The sequence below is a fragment of the Anser brachyrhynchus genome, assembly GCF_964034855.1.
Source record: "Anser brachyrhynchus genome assembly, chromosome: 10".
In the NCBI taxonomy this organism is placed as follows: domain Eukaryota; kingdom Metazoa; phylum Chordata; class Aves; order Anseriformes; family Anatidae; genus Anser; species Anser brachyrhynchus.
The window spans coordinates 20,669,598-20,697,091 of record NC_137705.1 but is presented as its reverse complement, the minus strand read 5'-3'; the positions used below and the strand labels follow the sequence as shown (position 1 = coordinate 20,697,091).

General features: G+C 38.7%; 1 long non-coding RNA gene across 1 annotated transcript; it reads right to left on the bottom strand.

The window, feature by feature from the left end:
- Positions 1-1,427: 1,427 nt before the first annotated feature.
- LOC308200314 lies at positions 1,428-24,227 on the bottom strand. Its single transcript, XR_013955469.1, has 3 exons — positions 24,079-24,227; positions 1,651-1,747; positions 1,428-1,573 (listed from the first exon to the last, which is right to left on the bottom strand). It is a non-coding gene; the product is annotated as an uncharacterized lncRNA (long non-coding RNA).
- Between the last annotated feature and the right edge of the window lie 3,267 nt (positions 24,228-27,494).

Sequence of the window (27,494 nt, the reverse complement as noted above, 5' to 3'; positions counted from 1 at the left end):
TATTTTCTTTAAAATTTTCTATTATGGGGAATTTAATGCAACTGCCAACAAACTGTAAGCTACTTTCACAGTTAGAGACTGTCTCCAGTCAGTTCAGCTGGCTCTCAGCAATGGGCTGTCCTCCGCATCAAACGTTTCTCAGTCTTTCTTTTCTTTCTAAAGTAACGATAAAAGTGAAGTAGCATAGGTCAAGCCTAGTAAGGTCTCCTTAGAAACACCCTTCTCAATGATTATTTCCTAGCTTACAGGCAGAGGTCAAATGTAAGCAGATGCATCTCAAATGCACAAATTCCTCCCAGTTCCCTTATAATCATGGAACACCCTACCCACAACGAACAGGTATTTCCTACTCTATACCTGATTAACAAAGCTTGTCATGTCATACAGAACTTATACCTAGGTGTTATTTTCCTTGAAGCCACATTTGTTGGCTGACACAAACATTCATTTATTCAAATGCATAAATCACATATTTCTTTATGTGATGTGCTCCATCTAGCAGGTCTATGGTTTCTTTTATACTAAGTACATGCAAACTGAATGACAAAATCTTGGTGCAACTCCAGAACTTCCCAGTTGTCCCAAAGCTGGGGAAGGGGTAAGAAACAGAATACTACATCACTTTCCTCAGTAGGAATAGCCCACAGAGTTTGTTGCTTGACTCTTTGGAAGCACCTGGACGTCTAGCATCTAGAGACGCTGCTATACTGTCTTTTTAGCACTGCTGGTATTTCTTGTTCGAGGAGCAAGTACTCCACCATCCCAATATATCAACACATCATCAGTTTTTCCTGCTCAGAAGTAAGAGCAATCAGTAGGATGTTCAATGACTCGACAGCAATACTGTAATATTAGACTAAAGTACAGTCAGAATTAATTTTGTTCCCAGTGCTCTCAGGAAGAAGAGAAAGTTGACTCGTTGCACTCGGCCAGATATTGCTCCTTGCCTCCTTTTGCTTCCTGCAGCTATCATCCAAAGAGTATTCACTGATACCAGCCTCTTCACAGCCACCTTTCATTTCGCTTTCAGCTTAGAAGTTCATTTCAACTTAGAGCAAAAAACAGCTGATAATAGTATTTCCTCCCAAAATAACATAGTGGCTTTGTAAACACCTGCTAAACTATTGTTAAACAAATACCTACCATTGCTTGCATTTTTCTGTCAAATGTTTTCTTATTCCCAATGATTTGGTTTAGTTATCAGTTTTCACTTTTGGAATCACCCCATTAAGGTTTTTGATACAGGAGGTAAAATAAAGTCCAAAACTGTAGGTAAGTGAGAATAACACTGGGACTCGCAATGCAAGCACCTAACACAGAAGACCTTGAAACTCCTTTAGTCTTGTTTGCAATGAGAAGGTACTTTGATGGTGTCTCTCTAGTCTGGTACCCTACAGCATTGCAGCAAGCAAGGAGGTGTGAAGGGAGAGTCAGTAAAGGAAAGTTACTCACTGCTGGATATGGAGGAAGTCTTTTTTTTTTCCTTGCACTGCAATCATTAGAACACGATAGTCCGATAAAGACACCAGGCTTCACATAGCTTGCGCAACACCCAGTACCCATGAGTCAGATACTGGAATGGAAAAGTGGAAGAGTTTGTTTCTGTTGATAATTATTTCACATCTAGTTTTACTAAAATCCAATTCTAACCTGGGAGTTTTCTGGAGCACCCAAAATTTGTCCCCTGTTTGTCCTTAGCAGGGAAAGTTCTAGAAACTGCTATCTGCATGTGTGTCAAGGAGAGAACCTAGAGAGTGCCAAAAAAAAAAATCAAGTTAAATTTAAGGTAACAGGGCTCTGCACAGTTGTCTTGATTTTCAGATTTTAAGACTCAAATGTAGTAAATCAAAAGTTCTGAAAGCAATCAAATACACTTCAATAGGCCTTTAGTATAAAAGGTAACATGTACAAGCTTTCCTAAGCAGCCTAAAAAAAGTCTGCATTAAAAGATGGAACAGATACACAACTGTGCTCACATATTTTTATTTGTGTAACATATGAAATAAAACAAGTTACAGCAAAGCATGAAATCTGATGAGGATTCTACCTTAAGGAAGAAAAAAATGTCTTTTGTAATAACAAATAGTTGGAACCAGCGCACTGCTTTAGCGACATTGTTCCCTGCAAGACAAGTCTAAACTGTTCAACATTATGAAAACGCTGCCTATTGCTTTGTACCAGAAAATTTATTACCCCCAAATCATTTACAACAGACAGCATGCATTCCAAAACTGATTTGTTACTTTAGGCCACAACAACTCACTTTCAAAGCTTAAAGAATCCATTATACTGTGCAAAGGAAAGGAGCAGGAACAAGACACATATTAGAGACAAGTTTAAGAGGAATTCCATTAAAAAGTTCAGGCTGAGGAAGCCTACAAACATGGCCATACAATTCATTCCAAGTGTTCTTGGCGCAAGGGACTGGGGAAAAAAGATGGAATATAATTTTTATTTCATTAAGTGTGGAACCATTTGTCACAATTTCATCAACCTGCTTTTTGGTTGGGAGAAACAAGTGAGTTAGAGAAGTCAGACATGATTAACACAGGAACACTTCTGTCTGGGAGATGTTATTACCTGCTTACACTGTAAGCATCATTTATTTTACTTTGCTGCAGTACAGAACATAATACATATGTTCAGCACTACTCTGCTTCTATTTTGTTATAAGCAACAATAGGCACTTGGGGCAGGAGGAGCTATTTGATTAAAATGCCTTAGTCTTTTTCAGGCTATGCAGGCCACTGGAGTGTAAGAACAGCCTCCCTGGCCTAAGATCAGAGTGTGTTACACCTGATGAGATAAACCCAGCTCAAGTGGAGTAAGAAGCCATGGAAATCACAAAAAACCCCAACCCTGTAAGCTCAGATCATGCTCAAGCCCGCTGTCGGGTCACAATGGGGCAGCCCTCGTGCTTCTCTTCGCAGCTGCAGGAGGCTGGTGCTGCTTGGGGCAGAGGGCACGGGGCACTGGGCAGACCTGCAGCCGGTGACATGGACTCAGGGGTCGGCCGGTGCTGGACTCGACCGTGGCATTGGGCTGAACATCTGCATGTGAAGATCAAAGAACTAATGCAGAAAGCTGAGATGCAGAAAGTTACCTCCATACCTTGATTTATAGCCTCTTTAATTAAGAGACAATTCTTGGGACTTCTTTTTGTTTTGTTTTAATCACTGAAAATTCACATCAGGGAGTCTCTTTTTCTGTTAAGCTATCACAAAAAAGTGAAAGGTAGCATAGAAATATACAGAAGTGACACATCAGTATTTTTAAATTTTTTAAAGTCCTGTATTTCTTTGAGCTGTAGCATATCCAAATAGGTCAACCTAGGCTTTAAATCACCTGTAATTCCATATGACCAAAATCCAGGGAGCTGCTTTGAAAAGAAAACAAAGCCATACAGCACAAGTGTGAGTAACCGACGGTGCAGGTAACTGGGGTGTCTGTAGGTGACAGTGCTCTTCCCTGCTCAAAACGTGGGCATTCGCAATTTACTTGTGTGGTCACAGCCTCGGGACTGAAAGGGGACCCAGCACCACACACACTGGCTTGCTGCTCTTGCAGAAAGACTTCCTACAACCCTGCTCGGGCCTGATCAAACTAAAAGCCATCTGGCTTCCTTTATCTACTGTCACTCTGCCTGGAGTCATGTTCTAGTGGTTCATTCCATAATTGCTACTGCAGGATTTTTTTTTTAAGCCATTAAAAAAAACTGTATTTTCTTCAGCTTAAGTAGTTTTGTCTTTTGCTCTATCCCAAAACACACCTATTTTGTTTTTCAGTTTTCGCTTGAAAGATTCACTTGCAGAATGAATAATTAGGCAAAAAAAAAATAATAAAAAAAAAATCATCATTATCAAACATTTAAACTATTTCCTAAAAGCCACCATGAAGAGCTGGGTCTTCAATGGTCTTCATCCAAGGGAAATTACCAGTGGCCTTCATGAATTCATTTAGGCACACAGATTACACCATTAAGTTAACTGGGGACTTTAGGACACAGAATTAACTCTGTTACAGGTGAACATTTACATTCAGTAAGAGTCAGAGCGGTTATCAAATGAGCTTGTATCCAGCTGCTCAGTAACTATAAGCAGTATCCCGCCCCGTACAAGCTGTTTTTTGCTTCCTTATAGTAATGCTACTTCTCAGGAAAGATAATATATTCTCAAAGACAATGCCTTGTTTGTTCAAAATAACCTATTTGGACTTTTGCTTCTGGGTGAACAGCGCATGTGTACGTTCTAAAGACTATTTCTAAACAAGGGCAAGTTATGAACTGTAAATCGACGCAAACACAACAAAGGAGACAGTCTAAGCCCAGAACACTGACTCCCTGAGCTCTGCGAATACAAACATCGTGATTCAAGAACATACATCAACACAAAATGCTACTAGAGAGTACGCAATTCCAAGGTAAGTGTATGCCCCCGACTCCTGATTTCCAGCCAATCACAGCATAAAAACCTCTGCAAGCTCAGATGAGGAAAATGCAGTAACACTTCCAATAGAAATAGAGCTTTCAGTTCTTTCTTGCAATTTGTAGTGTCAAGTGCTCCACGTACCCCCCTTTAGCTCCGTGACTAATGCTGAGCTGCAGTTCGTAAACTGAGAGTCGAAAGAACATGTTTCTAGTTTCAAAAACAAACAAGTTTGTAAAGCTTTTTTGCTTTTATATAAGCAGTAGCTTGCTGACGGGTAGGCGGGGATCAGCACCACACAGTGCGACAGCAGAAGGATCAGTCATCAGCCTTTGTTGCACCAAAGCCTTACTAAAGCTAGGTGTTGAAAGTGCAGGTTAAAAGGACAACTCTTAAAGTCCTGAAGGGCTTTCTTTCCCCCCCCCCGATTATTCTTATTTTCTTATTTCTGGTCACTTAGTACTGTAGTAGAATGAGGAAAGCAAGAAGATTTAATTACTACCTTAGAGAAATTATTTAACAAGACCAGTGAGAAACATTCGTTCACCAGTCAGCTCTGACTATCAAAAGCTTTGTGATACTGTCTGTCTTGGCCCCCTCTGATAGCTTACGGCCACATCCTTGTTAAGTACGTATGCACAATGCAAAATTTTTAACTGCATGTACATATGAGCATTGTGATGGTAGAAGGGACAATTTAGAGGATGCTGAAATATAATTACATCATACATCCATTACGAGGATGGTCTCTGCGCCTCCCAGAGAATCTGGCAGAGCATTAAAAGCCCGTCAAGGTTGACCACACAGTAACTAAGGGGAAGGAGGAAAAAAAAAAAAAGGGAATAAAATAACAAAACAGTGAAAAAGGATTTCTAGGAGTGTTTTCACATCTTCTCTTTGATCTAAAATAGATCAAACGATAAACTTTCAGAATACTAATAAGACAAAACAGTCAGGAAGTAACCAGTATAGGCTCCCCCTCTACCCCCAATTCTTTCCCCACAAAACCCATAGAAGTTCTTGGCAGAATACTTTCCTCTCTGAGGACATCCCTACTGCTGCACATGTTTGACTAGAATGTAGGAGACAAGGGTTCAAGCTGAAAGCATAAGAGCAGAAAAGCTCTGCAGAATTGGTCCTGAGAACTTCTTCAATAAAAGCCCCAACTGAGCATCCACCTGTCTTCAGTTTAAATCTGTATCTTGGTTGAAACTCCCATTCAGAGATTCTTTCAGGGGACAGGAAGTGTGATATTTTGACCATCTTTAGCTGCAATATAATAAATATGGATTTTGATTAAGTCATTTCCAAGTTGAGAGACTTTACAAGTTTAAAAAAACAACAACAAAAACACCCTTCCTCTCCTCTTCCAGCTCCTACTTCTATGTCACGTTCAGCACAGCCTTAGAAACTGGAGCTCAGATGTAGAAACCAAGTTGGATTTCTCCTTTGAGGATGCAGTTCCAAACTATTAAGAGAAGCTCCTCACTTCTTCAGCTCTGTCTTTACTAACAGATTTACCTTGGTTCATGCAGTCCATTTACAATGGTCTCCATTTATAGGAGAGGCTTGTTTTTGACACTGCTGTTCTGGAAAGTAAGTTAATTCATATGGTCATCAAATTCTCTCTCTCTTTGATAATACCTCCCAGTTTCTGCTTGGAGAGCTTGCTTTCTGTTTTTTTTTTTTTCTAAATACTATTCCTCCTTTTCTCCTTGTACAAACAATTTATGTTGCAGGAATGGACAGAGTAAAAAGATCAAATCTAGAGTTACCTGAGAGTTAGAAGTTCAAGAGAGATTTTTGGTTTATTTTCCTGCACGGAGATGAAATTTTGGTTGATTTGGGGGTTATAGGTTAATAAATTGAACACTGCTCTCTCATACTAGAGAGCCAAGACTTTCTGCTCAGGTGTTAGCTGGTGTTAGTCTGCATTCTTCAGCTAACTCAGAACCAAACAGGTTCATGCCAGCATGGGCTCTGGCTTGTACTCTGCTTTTCCTAAGGTTTGCTCTGAGCCTTCATCACCAGGTTTGACTCATAGCACACTGACACTTTTTCAACCCTTATGGCTCTACACTGAACTTGAATAGATTTGATTTTCTAATCCCCTCTATTGATTTCTAGGCGTGTTTTAGAAACATTAAATGGTTTAGATCCTTCATTTGGAACAAAGGACCTGGCACAGGGCCTTCTCACAGTACAACCAAGTTGTTGCAAACACCAAGTGCACTGGAAGAAAGTTGCAATGGTTATGTCAAACCCATGATGTCTCAATAGCAGTATCTGCCAGCCAGACCAAGGGGTAGTCAACCAAGCATGTTTGTGGCTGAGGCTTGCAGCTACTTAACAGCAATTACCGAGGCTTCTAAGCTAATTTCTGTGAAGGTGTCCAGGAATTGGGAAGTTAGAATAAGGCTTCTTCTAGGGAAGATTTATTCTTCTTCACCTTTTTGCCTGAAAAGAACTTATGAAATCTAGTACTGCCATCAGTCACTGGGACTTTTGTATGTGCAGGCAGCTACACTTAGAAGAACAGAAGTACTTAAAGAATTCAAAACTAGCTTTGAAATGTTAATGAATGTTTTGTTACAAGCATCAGAGGGAGAAGGAACAGACCTTAAATGTGTGATTGCTGTAGATGACAGCACCTTTTTGCCCACCTTGGTTTTACATTTTAATTCTTTGTAATATTTACTCAGTGCTAACTTCAGCCACATCCAGTACTTATTGAATTTGCCTTGTTCTACAAAGAGTTCGTCTTCAATAAGCAAACTCTTCTGAGCATGCTGTGCTCAAAAATTTTATTTTAAAATACACTTTTGAACAGGGCTTATTTTATGATGAATTACTGTCACTGTCTTATTTAAAGTGTTCCTTGCCAAATAAGCTTGTCCAAAGACTCTCCTCAAACGTATATGGTCATCTCAATGTTGTCATAAGTCTCTGAACACAGAAAACATATAGCATATACGAAATAATAACTAAAAAAAATCCCTGAAGTCTATCCATTCCTGTTACAGGATGAAAGCCCAGCCTAGAGCTACATCTTTATTCTGTCCATAGTTGCTCTCTTTCTGCAAGAGTGGAAGAAAAGAGTAACAGTCACTGCCTGCCCCTCTCTTTCTCATGTTGTAGACAGGACCAGGGAAATTGGATCTGAAATATTAAGTCTTCTAGTTGAAAACGTTTAAATGAATTTTGCATATTTGCCTTGAGCAGAGGCTCATCCTAAGAATTACCACACCTTTGTTACAAAACAGGCTTTCTTAAATATGAACAAACTAAGCAGAAGAAACATACAACAACAGCTATACAACATTCTCGGTTTTATCTCGTACCTCTGATTTTTTTTTTTGGTGACAATACAACATAGAAATGAGGAAATTCCACTCTCTTTCTTTCTTTCCTTTTTTTTTTTTTTTTTTTTTTTTAAAGCCCAACTTCCAAACAGTTCTTCTCAGCCCCAGCATCTTCCAGCCTGGGAAATTAATTTCTACCTGTGTGAAGGACTAAAAGTCAAATCCAAAGCATTCAAGCTTTCTTACTCAAAGGTGATCAGGATACTAATCCACATACTGATACATGTTCCTGATTCCCACTCAAGTCTGTATTGAAAACATATGTACTTGTGGTATTTTAGTATGTTTGAGAGAGTACATTTACATATTGGAAAGCTTGAGACAAAAATATCTCCCCACAGAATCCCCCCCCCCCCGAAACCTATGTATCCTCACTTCACAGAGACAAGTGATATTTAAAGAAATAATATAATGAGCGTGTTGAAAATTAAAATACAAGTTAACAAATGCACAACCAAGATGTCTCTATTTTATTTCAAATTTTGCTTTAGAACTGAAGTCGGTTGGTATTGCACTGAACAGATGGGAAAAAAAACCGACAACAAAAAAAAGTGCATATTTGAAACCAGCCTTTTTAAATCAAACATTAAGGGGCAGCAACGTATTAGCAGGCACACTGAAAATTCACCAGCTCCACTAGATGGCAACACGCAGTGTGAGCATTCCCTTGCCTCAGTTCTAAGGCTGCTCTGCATTGCTGACTTTTCTCCTCCTCACTGTTTAACCAATACCAATCCTTAACACGAAACAGGAAAGACTTATTTATCTGTGTGATTTTCACTACTAAAACCATTGCCTGAAGCGTTGTGGTATTCTGCATTCTGATCTCACCATGCTCTAAATCTGCAGTTCTGCAGAATCTCCTCGACTCGGAGATCCGCTCAGCTCATGCAGATGGTCAAAAGAGTGAGAAGGACTAATAATGTAAAGCAGGTAATTGTGCAAGAGTGGGTGTAGGTACAGAGCAAGAAAATATGACAGGAAAAGGCTGTCATATTCACCCTCATCATGCATTCCTCCAGGGATAGTTATTTTGCATACCCTGAGAACGCAAAATCAGTGCTCTTACCCCTTAGATCAGTAATTTTGTCTCCCTGCACTCAAAACGCGTCAGCTTCCCTTAATGTGCCAGCTGCAGTGTGAGTCAGCTGTGAAGACTATCACCAGCAATCCCACTCATAACCAAATTCTGATTTTTTACCCATCAAGAATCTCAGAAATATATTGGACCTTGCTGTAGAAAAAGTCTCCATCAATAATTTCAAAACCAACCCTTCTTGTTAGAAATGCAATCCATTTCCCTCCCCTTGTCACTTTAGAAAATCCAGAAGTGAGGTTTGGTTATACTGCTAATATACTGACAACAATTTAATGTAATTCAATACTGCTCTCTTCTTTTCCTGCAAACCAATCTGTTCTACATGCAGGCAAAATGGCTTTATAGATTATACTGCTTTTGATGTCATCTTTGATCAGATTTACTCTTTAACTTCAATCGAGCTATTTCAGAGCAGCACCTGCCCAGATGACATCAGAATCAAGACCAACACATTAACATTTTTTAAATTTGTGCATTGACGGAGAATATTTGTCCCTGATTGCTACAACTGTAAATGAGCAAGTGTTTTCCTAAAAATAGGCAAAGTGCAGCATTAGCTATAGTATACATCCTTCCCACAAACTGCTCTTCTACTTATTAAAAATTCATCAAGTACATAAACTCAGACAGCATTGCACAAGACAACCCAAGGCCCAGTCTCTGTCCCAAAGAGCTAACTTATAGGCTCTTTTGCAAGCGATAGCTATGAGAGTTTGTGCGCTCCATTTCCCTGACACAGGAAGTCAGCTTAAGAGAAGGCAGAGGAGAATTAACTGACATGCAGAGACATTAAAGTTCTCTTTAGAGCATATGATTGACAGAACAAGGAAGAGATCCAACAATTTTGGTCACCATGCTGCAGTATTAGCCTTCTGACGTCCCAGAGGATGCAATATAGACAGTGTCACCCTCACAGGAAGTGCCAGTCTTGGTCTGAACTGTTAGGTATAGATAGGTGTCTTTCTTTCACTATCTTCAAAAAGAACATCTTGATCATGGACCCAGGAATGTATGACATCACGAAAGAAATGCTCCCAGTACAAAACCAACTTAGATGCATCCATTCAAACTATTTAAACTGTGTTTTCAACCAGCTAGTCTAGCTATGTACCAACAACATGCCATGGAACCCTTAATATAAAATTCTGCTTTTTTTTTTTAAATTATTTTTTCTTCCTTATTCTGAGAAGGCTTACAATGTCCAAAAGATGAAACAATGTATGTGAATGCAAGAGACCTAGGAGCAGAAACTAAAATGAATCTGGCAAAGATCCTAATGCCATCAGCTCCAGGATTTCTTGCAAGCTTTTAGTCTGGGGGTGCATTGACATAAGCAGTGTAATGTTTCCTTTGCCACCACCACTCAATCCTGCAGAGTGCAAGTTTATTAAGGGCTGCATTTTGACTAATGGCACATCATGTAACGTTAAAAACATTTTCTGGTTTTGCAATATTTTTAAGAGAAGCAAGATAATGCATTACAATTCAGGCCCCACTGGTCATTAAACTTTTGATCTCTTCACAGTTCTAGCAGAGTAGAAAATTAATACAGCTGATAAAACCCTGGAGTTAACTACCACTGGTAGAGGAATCTTCATTTATATTTTTAAACCAGATCCCCTTGTGCCAATAAAATTTTTGCTGGTTATATCTGTCTATTTTTTGGACCAATTCCATAATAGTTGTCTTAAGCAGACCTGGGTGTATGGTCAGAATTCAGCAGTAAGAAAATAAAAAAAAAAAAAAGAGGGGGAGCTGTTGTACAGTACAGACAGGTATTTTTGAGGGCAGAAGAGGAGATGAGCTATGTAATAGGTGAGACTAAAAAGCCAAACAAAGATGCAGCCCTTTTAGTATCTGCAATACTAGATTCTGAGGGCAAGAAACTTTTCCAAAGCTGGTAAGCAATAGCATGCTGACATACATTGGTAAAGCCTGCAGAAGAGGCATGGAAGAAAACTCCTCACCTTTTCAAAATGAAGAGAGGTAACAGAAAAACAACTTTTACATAACATTTTCTGAAGTATCCTCCAAAATGAGGTGTAGGGGAAGGGACAAGGTTTTCATTTGGGTGACAGCACTCTTTTAGTTTAATCCCCTTGTACAAGTAAAGCAAACAACTTTTCCCCCACAACAATTCACTTGTCCTGTCCTATTTTTTCAAACCAGTTTTGCTCCTATTACATCTAAAGGCGCACCTGCCACTTCTGTACACTGTGCCCTAAAAAGCCCTCAGACAGACTTGTTTTAACATCCTCTGGAGATAGGCAGGAAAAATGTGAAGAAAAAAAAATTAAAGGTTCTAGGATTTCTAGATAAGGAGAAGGAGAATTTAATTTGTTTGCAGAAAGACTCTGCGGACATGTAATAGGCTCAGGCATGGCCAGGAAGTACTGAGCCAGGACTTTGACTTGGGGCAGAACCTCTATTGGAGAGCTTCCTGATAAAAGACAGTCTGGAAAAGATGAGAGGAAAAAAAATCCAGGAAAACTTGATTTATTATTAAAAAAAAAGACATACTTTTCCCATTGTTTTAAATCGGTGATAATACAGAAACGACCAAGAGCTACTACTGGTTAAGTAAACCACCAGAAAGTCCAGAAAGAGAAGCTGGAAGGAAATGCTCTGCAGCCATCTCCTCTGGAGGTAGCAGAATAGCTGTGCTGGGTATGTACCCAACAGCACCCACAGACACCGCATACAGTCAACAAACAGTTGCAGTAATCTTAGAATGACTTTGAAGCGAGACATCTATCCCTGCTGTACAAATTGGTTTCCTGAATGTGCCCATCTAAACCCACAGTTTTTAGAACAGTAAACTTCCCAAAGATAAGTGACCTGGATGCACAGCCCTTGGTGTGCCTCTGCCTATGCACATACGCTTTTGGAGTGAGGAGCAGGAATGCCACAGCAGAGCACGCAATGCAGCTGGCACACGGTTATTTCAATGCGTGTACAGTAAGGTGATAAATCATTTAGAGCTTCAGGGATTAGGGACTGTTGCCAAACCCTCAAAAATGCTTGAAACTTGATAAGAAAGAAACAAAGAAAAAGTCAATACTATGTAAGGTCTATTTCTCTAACCTGGGCAATATAAATCCTGTAAAATTTTATGTAACGTATCCCATGCTTCATTACTGCACTCAGCCTGGAGAAAAAAACAGACAAACAAACACAAAAACAAAACAAAAACAAACAAAAAAACACTGAATAAAACTGATATTAAATCCCAAGTTTTTGCATCCAATAATTTCACTGGAATCAGTTCATATGTGGAAGTCTCCCTTTATATTTTTCCCACTGGCATGACAAGAGAAAAGGGGTGCTTGTCACATACTGTGGTGGAGATCTTAATGCCGTTATGGTCATTCTCAAAAACTGTTTTCAAATTTGAAATAAAACAAAAAAACAGCCAAACAAAAAACACCACAACCCGTGAAGATGACAAAGCAGCAACAACTTGCTCTGCTAGGAAAGCTTTGGAGTTTTTTTTCTATCAAAGCTGAAGAATTAGGGGATGTTCTATAATAGCTTATAAGAATCTAAAGTTGTCTCCCTCTTTGCCTCTTGTTAACACCTGGTGTCCAGGCCTATAGACAAGTCCTGCTTAGCTATTTGCTTGACTGATCTACAACATGTAGGTATGTGCTATTTAGGGACATGGTTTAATGGGTGATATTGGTGGTAGGGGGACAGTTGGACCAGATGATCTTGGAGGTCTTTTCCCACCTTAATGATTCGACGTAAGTAATATTGCAGTGCTTGTTACTCAGAGTTTCAGTCTCTGGCAGGCAAAAGCCACAGAAATTCAGACTTGAGGTACAGAGCCACCAGTAGAAGGCATGAAATGCCCGATGGGTCTGACTGATGTTAGGTTTCACTTGATATTATCCATACGTTACTTGGACAAAATATGCAAGCCCAGCCACTTCGTGCAGGCCATTCCCCTTGCACATCCCTGACATCCACAACTTTTGTATAAGACTTTTGTATTAAGGCTGTTAAGGAGACATCCCTGCCTTGTCCCCAGTGGCTTGTCCATGAATTTCTCTTTGCCTTTTTAAAAAGAGTCAGTGCTCCTTGTCTACACTGTTGCTTTGGGCAGAAGATCACTACTTGCTGCATAGGGAAATATTGCCATTTTCATTTGTTTTAAATTGGTCTTCTAGCATTTTTTTCATGCATTTCCTATATTAGTGTTGCAAGCTTTGGTGAACAGCTCCACACTCGGGTCATGTGCCACGATTCAGGATGTCCTGAGGTGATAAACCTTTCCCAGAAGAATCCACAGAAAGAGCAGCAGAATAGACAAGTGACAGGAGCCCCTATTATTCTAGCCCAAGTCATACACAATATTAACTCCACAAGACATTCCAGCATGGGAAATAAACATATTTTAGTTATCCTGTCTCTGGTAACATGCAGTGGAGGCTGTAATCACAGTCTACTGACATTTGACCAAGAGGACAATTCCTGAAAGTCACTGTAGTTGGGGAGAATTTACTGAACACACGGAAAAATAATTTCCAATAGAAGCACCCAACAAGTGCATACATATTGAGGAGAGGGAGAGGAAAAATCTAGCATTGCAAGATCAGCCTTCAACAGAGACTGAACTCTGTAATGCAGTATAAAGGAGTACCTCTCACATGTAAAATATACATACCTTCCATGAACACTAAATTACAAAGTCAAGTACTGGGACTCTGGAAGAGTACTAGAATTCTCAGCTGCGTAATGTAGCCATCTGGTGTGGTACTTTCCAAATCATCAAGCAACCTGGTGGAGGGACTTGTCACATTGCCGAGTGCCTTACCCTCCTTGTCTGTGAAGAAACTGTCGTGTATTTTAAAAGTAATGATTTGCTCCATTCCATGAAAGCAAAGAAAATGAAGATGAAAAACTATTTAAAAGGTGGAAATTAAAACTGTAGTACAGCAATTTCCTTTTGAAAACTTGACAGTTGCTCAAGGCATAGGAACAAAGTGGCAAATCCCATTCACCAAAGTATTGGGATCACTAGCAAAACCAAAATAATGTTGCATCTCTGCATCTGTGAAACAGCTGCCTGGCAAGTAAAGGCAAATCCCATTGCATTAGGAACAATCATTGTTCAGGTGCTTGTCAGCCTCATTTTCCTCTTCAACAGCTTGAAACTGCACAATCCTCTCTAACACCGTCACTATAATCCACTGGTCTTTAGAGTAAAACCGCATTTTAGGTAACAACAAGGCCTTAGGTCCTGACATAAAATATATCTATAACTATCTTGACTTCTAATCCCAAAACAAACCTTGGAGGTCAGAGCCCTGACTCACAGTGATAGCTTGTTCTGCCACCAAGAGGTGTTTATTATTATTATTATTATTTTTCTCCTGGTCTTTCCACACCCACTCGTATACTCTGAGGCTGACTCAACTGAGATCAGTAACCAAGCACATATCTGTACTCTGCAATGGACACACACAGCTGAGTGACCAACATGTCTTTATTCTCGTTTAAACTAATAAAAGAACAAATCACCTAGATTTCCTTCAACATCCTCTTCCTTAGAAAAGCACACTTCAGCAGCCAAGACACTAAAGTAAAGGTCTGTTTAGCCTCAGGAAAGTGCAGACAATACCTGACTGCCTCCAAACTTGCTCAAGCTTGTGCTGTTTTCCTCTGTGGTCATGAAATAAAATTAAAGATCAATTTAACCGCCTGGAAGAAACAAACCTATAAATAAGTGGTCATAAAAGCTAGAAGACGAGACAGGAAGAAACAAAATCTAACAAGCAAGAATGGCGGCTGAAAATTTAATTCCAGAACTAACTAAAGAAAAACCAAACTTTCTATTGAATAGGTCTGGGAGCGCAAGTTGTTTAAACTTTTTCCTGGAAGCATTTATCAGGCAGTCATACATATGCCCGGAAAAAAGCAGATTCGTATGTCTTAGACCATGGTTTATTCGGTTCCATGAAATCTAGGAGTCCCTATCCGGAAGTGTTTACAGACTATGGGTGTGTTCATACTGCTGTCATAGGTTTGACACTTTCTGCTATAGACTTCCAGACAAACAATATTTCATTAGTCAATGTCCACATCAACAACTAACCATTGTCCAAAAACTCCCAAGTGAGGATAACACAGCCCAATAAATTACATGAAGTTCATGTGTATATTTGCAAAAACGTGAGTGACTGCTGGACAACGTTCTTATTCAACCTGCTCTAATTCAGATCGTAAAGTCAACATAGAAAAGGCACAAAGTAGCTGACATGGAACTCAAATATTGCTGGGGAAAGAGCTGAAGGGAGTATGCTTGAATCACTTTTTCCGTTGCATATTAGAAGAAAACATGCATTGCAAAGCTAAAAGCCTGGCTTCATTAACCCAGTGACAGAGTTCCTATCAACTTCACTAGAACCAGGTTTCATTGTAATGAAAGTAACATAGAAGTCTTGCCCAAAATTCTGGTTATTAATAAACACTGAGGACTAATAAAGACAGAAAGGCAACTCACTGCTGTCAGAAAGAAAATAGATAGTAGAACCCAAAGGCACCCACATACATATCCTTCTTCAGGACAGAAATTACAGTCTCATGATAGATCAAGCAATATGTTCAAAGGGTGAGGAAGAGGGAAATCATAATACTACTCAAATCTTTTGCATAGCAATTTCTTTTCTCTAGTTCTCAATGTTTATTTTAGAGATTTAATAACAGATTTACTGAACTCCAGTTCTGATGCTTCTGTAGCTTCATGGATAACTTATTAACCTGCTAGAAGGAAAAAAAAAAGTTAACCTCAAAAAAAAAATTCTTAATTGGCTGAATGCCTGCACTCCAAGTCAAGTTAAACTTGTACACATAGACCTTGAAGTGTCTGCACATTTTGGGTGGGGAGTTCTCTCCAGAGTACATATCCCAAAGGGTAAACATTTGTTGCTGTTTTTACTACTTGCTGAGTGAGTTTTCTTCATTGCTTATTTTCAAAATGACAAAAACCAAAGGATAACTCACAATAAGTACCGTCAAGGACAAAAACAACTTCTTTCTCTTTCCTTAGGGTAAAGACTTGGACTGTTCAATGAACACTGTGAGTGCAAATTATCAAGATTTTGTATGTTACATGCTTTGCTAATTCAAGAAAATGTTTTAGTGTCTCTTCAAGTCATTGAAAACTTTGAGGTAAACATCTAATAAATGGACGTTTATTTTTACCCAGCAAGAAAAAAAATAAGCACAAATAGATCAGAATTTTCTCGTAAGTATATTTGTATTGAAAAAAAAAGTCAGGAAGTTTACTTCATCCTGAAGGGAATCCATACCCATAGACAAATGGTACTGTGAGGTGGAAATAAGAAGATGCTTGATATCTACATTTCGATAACCCCAACTGAAAATTCCTTCCATGCCAGACTCCTAAACCAGCACAGATACCACCTTATCCAAGGGTTTGTAACCATTAGAAGAGATAGAAATGTCACAGGTGTATCACCAAACTCATCTTTGCTGCAGATGAGAGAAAGGTCCTCAGAGTAAGTTATTCTTGGTCAATGAAAAAAGGAAAAAAACATGAATAACAAAAAGAAACCAGATCTATGCATCTAACACGCAAAACAGCAAAACCAGCTATTTGGTTGGGGTACACTGGGATGAACTTTCCACTTCTGGTTGCTGTCTCTGAGCAACTTGGTCAACGTCTGAAATTGTTTCATTAAAGAAATATTTTGTTAAACAAATAAAGAAATAATTACATAAGGATTCATCCACAGATAATGCCACCTTAAGGTAGTTCTCAAATCATCATGTCGATTCTTCTATTTGAAGGATAATAGGATCCTGTTTTCATTCTGCCTAGGAAACCCCCATTGCCCCCAGGTCAAGCTTGTGAAGAACAGGAGTCAGGAGAGACTTTTCTTCACCTGCAGCCCTGGTGGGCTTTTGCAGAATGGCTGCACTTAAGACAGCCAGAAATGGCTTTGTTTCTGCTGAAAAATGTGTTTTTTCCTCTGCCTGTTTCTTGACCCATTTGAGACATGTTTCTCTCTTCATCATCTCCCTTGCCCCAGAAATATGAAGATACTTCTATTACCTTTTTTTCCCCCTCTCCTTCACACCCGAACCCCAACTAGTGCTGCTGTATCCACTCCTTGACCAACTCTCCTGGGGTGCACACAGTTGATCCCCAGGAGCACACAGTCTCTACAAGGCTAGAGAAGAATAGGTCTATCCCTCAAATTCTGACTCTTCCATCTATGCAAAACTGCAATTTTACAGAGTCATCTTAGAATAAAACTTAAGTTACTTAAGATGAAAGAGTCTTAGGTAATAAACATTTTCCTCAGAATATTTGTTCAATTATCTATCTATAAATATGAAAGCAAAGGTGAAATGGAGGAGGGGTGGGAGAACTTCAAAGACCCAAGCCACAGGTCTCTCAGGTTTTTGCAAAAAACACCTGAGGAAATATGTCAAGTGGTGGGTGTTATGCAGTGATTTTTCATTAATTTTAATTGCTGTCATTCAATAGGATAGTGAGCATCCTCAGTCCTTCACCTCCAAATTGCACTGGGATTTATGCCAAATTTCTTCTCCCTCATTGGTTCCCTCAAGCAGAATTTAATAATGGAAGCGCTTTAACATGTTTAAATAAGAAGTGTAAATGCCAAACACTTCTGAATGAGAAGGAACCTGCATTTTAAACGGCATATGAATCCTTTATTCCTAATTCTATAAACTGAAAACCTGGGCTATTTGGGATCAAATAAAAGGCTTGATCAGGCTTGAGAAGGGAGTAGACTGAGCATCCTCCTTTAAGGAAATGCAAAACCAAAACCAAACACAAAGCAACTCCAAATTTTCGTAACTATTAATACGGCATACAGAGGTTGGAGGGGGAGGAAAAGGTCAAAAAAAAAAAACAAACAAAAAAACAAAACAAAACAAAACAAACTACCAACCCTAAAATCAATTCCCTAAATAGTATCTTTTTGTTTTACTTCAAACAATTACTTTCTGCACCAAATTTGCAATACAGGTGACCTAAAAATAACAACCTTGTGGTTTCCTGGACCCACTATAACATGAGATTCCCCTCTCCTCTCACATCCCCCAGCAACCAGTTGGGAGCTCAAGCACCATTGTTGAGGATGCATTTTCAGGTGTGTTGGTCTGATGGTGCAGAAGTCACGGGCCTGTGAAGAAGGACTTGTACTTGGAGCTAGCTGGGCATGAGCTACGGCTAACCCAGAAGTCGCACAGCCACACTATCATATTTCCTCCTGAGAGGCAAAAAAAAAAAGTGAAAAAGAAACCAACAAACTAGAATCATCATCTTACAATCACCTTATGAATTATCCTTAATGGATTGTCAACAGTTTTTCATTGTTGTTGCTTATATTCTTCAACAACCACAAGCGGAAGCTCAAGAGGAGCTCACCCACAAGCTCAGTAATTTTTCACATTAACAAATATCAGTAGTAAAAGGAATGCCTTCCACCCTCCACACACACACACAAAGAAAAAGAAAAAAAAAGAAAAGCCAGCTTGTGACTTTTCTGAGTAAATACAGTTAACCATTTTTTCTGAATGCACCCACATCATCTTCTCAAAGCTATTCCAGTTGAGAGAAGTCCTTCATGTACACCTCTGAACTGGAACAGGGCTCCTTGTCTTACTTGCCCAGCCCCAGGCTCACCTTGCCCCATACCTTCCCCAGTTCTCCTGTCCACTTCTGGTAAAAGCTAGCCCTGTGCCAGACTCCCAGCCTTGACAACTCCTCTTGTTCACTGTCTATTACAGAAGGCCTCCTGAAGAGTGCCCTCTTCTGTCTACCAATGTATTTGGTTGTCTTGAAACCATGTTCAGGTATTCTAAATTCAATTTAAATTCAGAAACCAGCACAGTATATTGGAAGGACTCAGTAAGTGCACAGCACCATCTTCATGCATACATTGTTCATAGGACGCCCCCATTTTACCGCCCATTTTACCAATAGCTTTATTTTCATTTTTCTGGTTGAAAAATTGTGTGGTAAATGAGTTGAAGTGCACTTGAGATAAAAGATCTCTATTTGGGTGGCTTAAATATTTCATTAAAAAAAAAGTTACTTCAGAACAAGAGTTACAACACTTCTTTGCTGAAATATTTACCAATTTTGGTGTAAAATCATAAATTGCTTTCAGAAACTCAAAACTATTAAAATCTAGCTGTGGTCTTTGTGTTGAAGAGTCCTTTAGGGATTCAGTTGGTGCTGTTCACAGCAGAACTTCAGTTTTGTTACTTCCTACGTCTGATTACAGTCTGCAAAACTGAACCGTTTTCAACACCAAAGAGGAGGAAGATAATAGTATAATCAGGAAGTGGATATGCTTACAGACATAGCCACAGAGCAAAAAAGATCCATAAAGATCTAGATTGGCATAAGATAGCAACTTGTCTGAGATGCTAGATGTAAAACAATGAAGTCTGCACTACAGAGAACAATCAGGATGTCTCAGGAGATAGAGGGAGAACAACAGAAGGTAGCTTCTCTGCTCTTTTTGGGTCACATACAGTAACTCAGAGGTTAATCTTCTGTAGGGAGGGGATACTTCATTACACAAGAATTTCATACGAGCACACTGTAAGGTAATATTCAAATTGCACAAGCTGGACCTGAATTGGTTCTGCATTCTGTATTTATTAAAAAAGTGATGTAGAAGCAGCATAGAGAATATCATTACCTTCCCCCATTCCCATGCTGTAATCTCTCTAACAGTTTCTATGCAGATCCACAGATAAAACACAAATGAGAATTCTTCATATTCGTCCTATCAACAGTCTAAATCCTTGCACTAATGATGAGCATGGAGCATTTTTATAGCAAGCTATGGTGTTTATTTACCTTTGCACAACACATTAGAGCACAGTCTCCAAGAAATATAACAAGGTCACTCCTTTGCTGGTATTCTCTGTAGTTGTTTGGCACTGAGATTTGGACATGTGAAGAGATGCATCTTTCAGCATCAGCAGATTTAGAGAATACATACTCCACTTTGAAATATGGGAAAATTGATCCTGCAGGGCTGTTTACTTCATCAACACACCTTTAAGTGCTATCAGGGCACCTGCATGTTGCGTAATTGCTATTTCTCTCCCAACCAAATGTTAGTGAAATTTGTAGTAGGCAAAGCTATAATCATAGGGAGTGCTACAGCCAATTTTCACAGTTCATATTTGAAGAGAAAACCACTAGTTATGAAGATCTACTTTGGAGTCTATCTGCTCTCTTCCTTTATTACACGCTCTCTGCAAGAAAAGTAGCTCATTTGAGTACATGTGTTCAGCTGGTACATACATAAAGTTTCCTTTGTGTTAAACTTTCATACAAACTCTCAGATTAAAATAAATAAATATATATATATATACACACACACACACAAATATACACACACACACACAGAAATACTCAATGTTTCCTGGTATTTTGTGGAAGTTCTTTTTTGGAAGAGTGCCATTTGTCCCGCTGAAGGTAGCTTAGAGATGAGTTTGTGCAGTTAAGACAGTGACCAGGCAATTAAGTCATGACCAGTCATCAATGGCATCAAGTAAAGGTTAAAGAACAGGTCAGCCCTCATTAGCTCAGTGTCAGAAGATTGCAGATTACCTGAATTGAATCAAAGCAGCAGTAGGTCAACACACAATACGACCAGAGAGAAAGCACTTCCAAGAAGTTGCACATTTAATAAAGACAAAAAAAAAAGAAAAACGTAACAGTTTGGAGACGGCTCTACATCCACGATCACAGATTTTAAAAGAGTTTTAAAAGAGAATTAAGCATCACTACCCCATTTACTGGTAAGCAAATCTATAGAGCACAGACACATGGAAAGATTTATCTGTAGTTACCTTACTAGCTCATGATAGATTTTGAAACAGCACTGGGTCTTCAACCTCACAGTGTAACATTCAACAACACAGTGACACTGTGTCACTCGATACAGCCACTGAACATAGGTATTCAATAGGTGTTAATGCAGTTTTAATCTTCCTGAGCTCTTAAAATGATTTTTTCTTACATGATTCGTTAGCATTATTTAAATTCTACATCCACACCTCCAAAGTAAAAATGTAATTAATAGGACAGTCTACTTCTTGACCTTAACGAAGATAATCCTCTGCTTCCTGTGATCTACAAAGAGATCCTTCTCATTGCCACAAGTTACAGCCTTCTTTCCTCAAAGCAGGAAAGCTAATTTGGCAGCAGTCACTCTACTAGGATTGCTTCCTTTGCATGAAACGGTGCATTTTCACAGCAGGATTAGGCTTTGAGATTAACAGACAAAATCTGAACTCTTTCCTCTTTCAGCCTGCCCATCATCTCTCAGATTTTTTTTTGTCTTTATGTAATGTTTTGTACTATCTATACATAATGAAAATAGTAGAGCTAATCTAAGATAAATGTAAAGAGATTTCATCAAGAACTTCTCATATGTTCCACAAAGAACTATGCGAGCTTTAAAATTCTTTTAGGAGACTTCTTCCCTTTCTTGCCTTTTGACTTATATTAATACAACTTCCTTGCCCACACCTTGCCCACACCTTGCCTAACTGTTCTTTTTAAGCCCACTTCTATAGACTATAGCATGCAGCTGTCGTCTCCAAAAAAGGCACTGATCTTCACCTGTGGATAAGCTTATGCTGCACTTTCCATGCCCATAAGGTGGAGGCTTTAGAAACAAACAAAAAAAGTCAGAGTATAACTTTAGGCCAAAAATAAAAGTCCATTTTTGGGTCTAATAATTTTTTCCTTTCACCATTTTCTCCTATTCCTTATGAAATTATTTGAAAACAGAACAAGAAAATCCCATCAAATTTTGAAGATGACAAACCAACACAACTCCTCCAGTTGCCACATACCAGGTCGAATGTTATGACCTAGCTGATCCGTCTCAGAGGTTGTCTTTGGGTGCATCTTCAATTGAACATTGATAAGATGCTGCCTAACAAAATAATGAGCCATGGCTTAACTCCTTCCATAATACAGTGGTGAAAGCATACAACTGTCAGAAAGAATATATGGATGAATAATGATGCTTAAGGGTATGCAACAGTAAACAGATATTTCTCACGTGACTGATCAGAGTGAAAACTATATTTCCAGGTTATTACATAGCCTGCAGCCATGAAATTGAATAGTAATTGTTTGAACTAGATTCAGCAATACCTACCACAATTCAGTAATGAAAAAAGACCTGTAGTGTCTTGCATTTTTGGATTAAGATCGTTGAATACATTATATTTTTAGAACAGCAATAAGGACCTTCTACATTGCTCATGAAATATGTGCCAGAAGTTTAACCAGGTAGAACAACTAGTCTGACTAGTAAAGAATTGCAACATGAGAAAAGCTAGAGCAAATTATACTTCTCTGTGGTACTAGATAGAAATCTGCAGTCAAATTAAAGGCTATCCTGAGTCAATAGAGGATTTGTGTTGGTTTCACTGGATTGCACTCAAATCTATTTTCAGGCCTGTTAGGAATGCTTCAAAATTAACCTCTCTTCACAGAGATGACTTTTTGATCTGGTGTTGTTTTCCACTGAAAGTAACTTTAAATAAGTCTTTCATATGTTCATGTATTGTATACAAGAACCAGATTAAAAAAAAAAAAGTATAGATACCTACTTGGGAAGTTTTAGGAATGACTATAGGAAGTCTGTACGACCTTAAACATCTACTAAAGTGGTATGCAAAGGCTGATAAACTTCTTCAGGAGTAACTGATGCAGAACAGCACCTGATGCAGTCACTGGCTTCACAATCTGCTATTAACACCAAAGCACAAGAACGTAAGCATGAGTGCCAATACACATCAGCTCTGTTATTTCGAGAAAATAGAACATACGTTTATCATGGGCAGCACTGACACATCAAAGCACAGATTATATGCCATGGTAGGGCTACCCAAACTTAATTGCTTTGTGGTTGTTTAACATCAATATTTTAAAAAAGTTGCATGCAGACCCCTGTTGGTTCAAAGAAGAGGACAAAGCTTATTACATCAAAGAAGAGGCTGTTGGATCAGAGAAAAGACAGCAAGCAGGCAAAAAAAAAAAAATATATATATATATTATTTTTTTAAAAAAACAAGGCACAGCTATTTCATTTGCTGCCTTGCCTGTTCTCAATAGTAAATAATATCTTAAAGAAAGGTTGGAGCCAAGCAAAGGCACAGTACAGGGAAGGAATCTCAAACTGTCCTGAAGAAGAAAAAGCACAGGAGCAGGATAAAAAGATCTGAGATACCCTCTAATGCTGTGAGGTTGCTTAATCTTAACAGTCACCAGTCAGAGCATGGGCAAAGAGCTACACTTCACAGAAGAGAAAAACAAAGAAACAAACAAAGAAACAAAACCAACTCACAACTAAATAAAAATCCCAGAATACACACAGGACATACATGGATTTATAACTCCCAGACACTAAGAACAGTACATACGCAGAAACCAGGAAAAAGAGGCATCATTATCCAAGAAGAGACCTTCAAAACAACAGATAAAATCTCAAAAAAGCCAGATTACATTGAAAATTAACTCTTTTCTGACTATGTCACTTCAGAAACTATGCAGATCTCCATAACTGTAAAGCTGAGAAGCAAAGAACAGCACTTCAGTCTTCACATGAGCTGTTTCCAAGCATCATTACATGGCAAAAGACCAGAAACATAAGAAAAGGCTCAGCACAGAGACCTCTCTCCCTTCACACACAGAGTGAAATGACTTAACCACTGCCGTTAGCTGACCATGACTCTCACAATTGTTGTTTTTCCTCTTAAAGGATGAGAGTTGTATGTTGCATAATCTAAGCGTTCAAAGTAACCAGAGCAGAGAGCTTCTCAAAACTACAGATACCTAACCTAACAAAACTGGAAAAAAAAAAAAAAAACAAAAAAAAAACCCTATAATACTGAATAACCCAATACCTCTGCTTTATTTTCACTCTCAACAGGCTGAGGTAGAAGAGTTCAGATTTAGTTAACAGTTGACTTTAACTACAGCTATGGGTAAATAAGGATGGACTAGACTGCAGAATTTGGCAATCATTTCTAACTCAAAAGAGTATCTGACAATCAAACCCTTTCTCTGAAAGGCAGAGCTCAGGCAGAAAACCACCTGTAGGACACGTTTGCTCTACCACCACCAAAATGAAGGCTGGTTACTCACCACAGGAAGACATCAGCTGCTGGGTTGAGCCTGCCCCGAGCACTGGAGATACTTGCCCAGCCCTGGAAACCCCCATTTTGAAACACAGTTGAGGCAGCGAAGAAGGTTTCCACCTGCACCCAGCAGCACCTGTGCCAAAAACCCACCAAATCCCCATGGCCTCAGGCCTCTTCAAATGCTTTATTTACATCCTCTTGGCTTTCATTTAAGGAGGCAGACAGAAATGTTTTCTCATAATTGCAAAAAATAAGTAAAACAATTAAAAGGAGAATAAAAAAATGTGATGCACAGAGAAATACTTTTCTTTGCCTATATCATTTCCAGTGGCTTCATTACAGTCAACCTTCACCTTAAGTGAGAGCTTTGAGTTTCTCACGATAAATATTAAAAAATATTTTGTTTTAAAACTGATGTTTAGCTCAAGACTACTCACTATTGGCCTCAAAGCCCTAAAAGGTTGCTTGCATACTATATTTTTGTGATAAAAGAAAAGACCGTGTGTTACATGAGCATATTGAAAATTGTTTTTCATTATTGTGTTTTTCTAGATCAGTCTAGAATCTGAATTTAGATTCATCTGAATTTAGACTGATAAAATTGTGGCATCTGTAAATGTACCAGATCTGACATTAGCAGTGAATGCTTTGCATTTGAGTGAGACTATTATTTTTGGAAGACGCAGGAATTAATATGCATGGTGTTTTCAAAAGAAAAAAAGATGCTTTCAAATCTATAATTTTACTGTGACTTGCATAGAACCCGTAGCAGGGCATAAACCACAGAATAAAATACAACAAGGGATAAAGGTGAGCTGATGATAACAGAATACAGAATGTAACTGGACACTCTCCTTCCTTACACGATACTGCACCTGAGCAGTATTGTATCATGTAGTATTCTTACACAATACAATGCAGAACTGCACCTGAGACAGAACACCACGTAATGTTTTAGCTCTTTGCTGTGGCTCCCAAGATATACTGGTAACTTATATTACCATCTGTAGTATGTTTGAAATGCTTTAAGAAAGTCTCATTACTTTAAGCATGTAACCTATATAAAATAGATAAATGACATACCTCAGTTTCTAAAAGTCACTTCAATCATGAGATTAATTAGACAAGCTCAATTATGCAAAGCCTTAGTATCCAAGACTATAAATGTTTTTACTGAAATACAAGACTGACACCAATGAAATCCTGGATAGGATTACCACAGCTGCAGACATAGAGTTTGGCTGTGAAAGTTTTCAAGTTCAATTCTAACAAAATACGGTTAGGATGTCTGATAATTAATCACGGCACTTGAAATATATTTTTGGCTCTTGATTACATGTTACTTAGTGATTCAGTAATGTGTTTTTGGAAAAATCCATTAATAACTGTATTTTTTATTTATTTATTTTCAATGGCCAAGGGACATTTTACAAACTAGTTAACCTCTCCAAATTTGCTTATAAACACCTTGTAAGTGCCCTAGAATGATCTTTTTTATTCTACTGAAGAGCTGCCTTACTCTTTTCACTTGCTGATGGCTCATTTCCCAGCAAGTTTCTTCTTATTGACAACTCCTGCACTGGGGTACAGCAGAAAAATGGCAAAGGTCTTAAGCTATTTAGTCAAAGGTACAAATCCAGCTTTGCAGGAAACTTGTGCTGAAAGTCATACTCAGGCAACACAACTGTACATGAGCACAGAACTATTTGGTCATGTATGCCAGGTTGCCAGATATACCCTTGGTTGCATTAGTCCCTTGTATTAAAAGATAAATATTCTGGTGGACAGCCTAGGTATATGACCCTAATAAACATCGTCTCTCTGACTTTAACAATGCATGGTTAACATTTCAACTACTAAAACTCTAGTAAATTTTGTAGCACAAACAGAAGTCTTTGGAATCTTCAAAGTGAAAATGCTTAAGTGTTTGTTTTTGTTTGCATGTTTTTGGAAACAGAGGAAAATAAGTATATAAAGCATTGAATATAATGCAAAATACATACTTTGGGCAATTTTCTTACAAAAAGAAAAAAAGAAAAAAAAGTGCCACCCAGAACACATACAGGACAGATGGATATCTTCTTAAGCTTGGGAGATGGACAAGAATTCTGCAGCATATATCTTTTTCCCCTACATTAATGGTGATTAGTACTTTTGTGGTAGTATTTTCCCAATGTTTTCCAACTTCTTTAGCACATAAAGAGATTGGGGAATAGAGAGCAAGAAAACCTCAACAAATAGTAGCTTGAAATTGGCCTCATCAATCTGTATTTGCCAGCAACAATGCCAGGCGAAGCAGGGCTTGTAGAGCACCAGGGAGAACAACTGAAGCCAGAATGTCACCACAGTCCTTTGTATGCAATTAGCTAGAGAAACTGGTGTCTAAAGCCAACCTCCTACAAAAATCCTAGGATTTGACATTTGACTATGTGAATTATAAGAGCAGGAAGAGTAAAAGAACACTTGTATTTTCTATTTGCAGGAGCTGGATTTAATCAGCTCTATTTACAGAAAAATTGATGGAAAACACTAAGTTGAAATGTCATTTCTGAACTCAATGCTCTACTGTGAGAATCTCATTGAGGGTAACCATGTTTTTTTTCTTCCTTTTTTTCCAATTTCATTAGCTATCTCTTAATTGCAAACACTGAGCCAAATTTATGAGGCTGAACAAAGCTGTGCTGTTTGCATCAGTGCTTAAGAGTAAGTACTCACCTCAGAGCTCACATAATAGTAATAACATTTGCTAAGAGATCTCAAAGGGAAAACACCCTCTTGATTGCAACGGGGGCTGCGGGGAAGCTGATGGGCAGATGAAGAAGGCTGAGAAGGAAACACATTGAAGATGATATGGCTGTGAAAAAAAAAAGTTCCCATTCCTTTAGCACATTCGGATTTGCAATCATATCTCACTCTATTTGTAGGAAGCTAAAGAGCTACACACCCTGTTATAAACATGGACATGAAGCTCCCAGCGACATTGTACCAGAAGACATTTCTCAATAGAAACAAGAGTGTTTCCTAAAGTGGAGGGAAGCTGGAATTTAGTACTAAAGGACAGCTGCAGAAACAGGGCTAGAGAGTATGGAGAGGTGGGCTATCATGCAACTCCATTGAACTCTCCTTAGGAAAGTAATTCCTAGCATTCTGATTCCCTAATCTGCTAAACCAGTTCTGTTATCAAGGAAGAAAAATATATATCAACTTCTTTTTTCTTATGTTTGTTCTGGCTCTTGCACTTCCATGCCAGTGCCTGTCTCTGTGTTAAACACGCTGCTCCTCCCTGCCCAGCAATGCTCTTTGTTACCACCTTTTCAGTTGCTGCCGACACTTGTGCTAATAATACTTGTGCTCATGTAATCACACTCTAAACAAAGCAAAGGCAATGCTCCTACCTAGTTTTTAAACAGACAACCTCCT